The sequence below is a fragment of the Ostrinia nubilalis genome, chromosome 5 (genome assembly GCF_963855985.1).
Source record: "Ostrinia nubilalis chromosome 5, ilOstNubi1.1, whole genome shotgun sequence".
NCBI classification, from domain to species: domain Eukaryota; kingdom Metazoa; phylum Arthropoda; class Insecta; order Lepidoptera; family Crambidae; genus Ostrinia; species Ostrinia nubilalis.
In genome coordinates, this window is record NC_087092.1 from 7,179,569 (window position 1) to 7,182,521 (window position 2,953).

The following is a 2,953-nucleotide window of genomic DNA, read 5'->3' on the forward strand; positions in this document are numbered from 1 at the left end:
TCGTAGCAATTTACTATCTCTATATTAACAGTTTGCATCTAGTTTCAATAGGTAATGATAACCATCGATGATTAATCTCAGAGTGCTAGAGCTTTTTCAAAAATCGATCTGTAAGAAATAAAAGCCGTATAAAACTATACCCAGAGAAGGACGCCTGTGTATGCTGCTTTCCTGGATCTCTCTAAAGCATTTGACCTGGTTAATTATAAGTTATTGTGGTCGAAACTATCTGACATAGCATTGCCACCTGAACTAATTACTACTTTTCAGTACTGGTATGGTAATCAGATTAACCAGGTCAGATGGTCTGGACTCTGGAGAGCTGTCTGATGAATACACTCTTGAATGTGGGGTGAGACAGGGAGGGCTAACATCTCCTGCGCTTTTAGCCTTTATGTGAACGACCTCATCGTTGAGCTCAGCGACACCAGGGTCGGCTGCTCAGTTGACGGTCTTATGATCAACAGCATTAGTTACGCAGACGACATGGTGTTGCTGTGCCCAACGGCAAATGGTCTGTGCAAATTATTGTCGGTGTGTGAAGAATATGCTTCTAAGCATGGACTTCTTTATAATGTCAAAAAAGTCAATTCATGGTTTTTCGATCAGGTAATAAGAAATCAATTCCAATACCTCCAGTGAAACTTCTCAATGTAGAACTGGAGAGAGTAACTCAATTCAAATACCTTGGACACATTGTCACTGAAAACCTATCGGATGACTGTGACATTGAACGAGAGAGAAGAGCGTTGGCGGTCCGATGCAACATGCTCGCCCGCAGGTTTGCCAGGTGCACAAGAGATGTCAAAATTACCCTCTATAAGGCATTCTGTCATTACAGAGCTGCAAAATGGCAGCAGTCACAACCAATTTGCTGTCAGAATACACAAAAGTCTACACCAAGCCCGTTCATCTGGCCAAACCGTCGAATTCGCGTGGATTAAGGCCCACGCTGGATTCGACGGCAATGAGGAAGCAGATTCGGCAGCTAAGGCCGCTGGAAGACTGCAAAAAACACCTGACTTTCAAGCAGTACCCATCAGCCTCGTAAAACACCAAAACAGGCAAAAATGCAAAGAGTCGGCTGAAACTTTATATATGGACCCGAACACCTGTGTCCATACCCGATCTCTCCTGCCAACTTTTACACCTTGCAGCAGTTCTTAAAGATCATTCGGCCGGACTTTGCCATTACCCAATTGCTAACCAACCATGGTTACCACAAGGCATACCTAAACCGTTTCCATATCGTCGCAGATGACCGCTGTCCCTGCGACGACCAAACCCCGCAAACCTGGGAACACCTACTTACTCAGTGCCCTAGATTCACCACACAAAGATTCGCACATGAAACCACTTCCCGCTTGTTAAGAATAAACCCCTATAATCTCGAAGAAATTACCAGTAAAGAAGACACAACAAAAAGCTTTAAAGTCTACGTATCATACATTGTTAGCAGTCTAAAAGATTTTAACAAAACTTAAACAATCATGCAGTTATAATATCAATCACTGCCTTGCAATTGGAGTACTCCACTAGCTCCAATTGCAAGTGCATTCCAATAGCACTTACTTACAAAAAAAAAAAAAAAAAACATTTTACACCTGCAGTCTGTGGTGTGACTTCACGCAAAAGACCTATAACGCTCTCAGGGTTCAGTACAACAATGCCTTCAGGATGCTGATGGGGCTACCAAGGTTCTGCAGTGCTTCGACTATGTTCGCGGAAGCGCGTGTGGATGACTTCTACGCTATCATCCGTAAACGAACAGCGTCGATGCTTGCGAGGATACGGGAGAGCGCCAACAGCATCCTGTCGGTTATCAAAGATAGGCCATCGTGTCCCATCTTTAAGCACTGGATTAATATACACATGCATGGATCCAGAAACCGGTTTTTTTGACTGATTTATGTTACTACTAACCTAGATTAATTTTAAGTATAATATTGTTACTAACACAACTGTATGGATCATAATGGTCTGAAAATAAACGTATTATTATTATATTATTATTATTATTAAAACTTTTACGATAGGTACATTAAAATGCACTACTCTTCTATATAGCAAATGATGTTTATTTGTGAGCTGTATCAAGCCAAATGATCCCAGACAATTGAAACGTATCAAGGCTTCGTTTCAATTATAGGTTGACAGCAGCTCTTAAGGTTAACAGGGGCAATCAGCCCTTGAGTTTCGTGCGTTGATTAAATGAGTGACATATTCGACTTTGTCTTAATGGTTTCGACGGAAACACATTTCAGTCAATTAATTTGTCATTATTGGCTGATTCTGCACGCTTTGTGGCCTCGTTATGGTGCACACCCGCGGTGGCATGATCGATGTGCGTTCGTAAGTGATATGCCTTTGCTTGTGACGAACATTCTTTACACTGACCATACATTGTATGAGTTTATTAGATTGTAATGAAATTACTATGTAAGTTCTAGTAATTATTATGGGCTAGTAAGTATAAGGCACTATTAGAGCTATTAAGTTTTATTATATTAGTACGGAAATAATTTTCCAAAGACATAACAAATGAAATGTACGATCCTTCAAGGATCAAGTAGTTGGAGAAACGGTCTTTTTTGGTTTAATAGTGTCTTAAATCCTATTGAGATTTTGTTCAGACTCTTCTGAATTTGATTTCGAGGTGTGATATGAATATGTACCTACTTTAAAATCATTTGTAGTTTATTGTTCTAAAAAGTCGTTTACGTATGGATTTAATTAAGTTGATTGCTATTATCTTATGCCTTGTTTTATGTCAGTCGTGTTTCATACATTAACTTAACATGAATACTAAAATGATTTGTAAATGGTGTAACAAAGATAAACGATCGTGTCTATCGTTAATATAATTTAACGTAATCGATCCTAATGATTAAAATATTAATTTATTGCTTGCAGTTCACGTTCTGATCCCTACGACTAACTGAAGTAGTGCTAG

General features: G+C 39.5%; 1 pseudogene; it reads left to right on the forward strand.

Annotated features, from left to right (window-relative positions):
• Window positions 1-277: 277 nt before the first annotated feature.
• LOC135072126 (uncharacterized) lies at window positions 278-1,905 on the forward strand (annotated as a pseudogene).
• The last annotated feature ends 1,048 nt before the right edge of the window (window positions 1,906-2,953 follow it).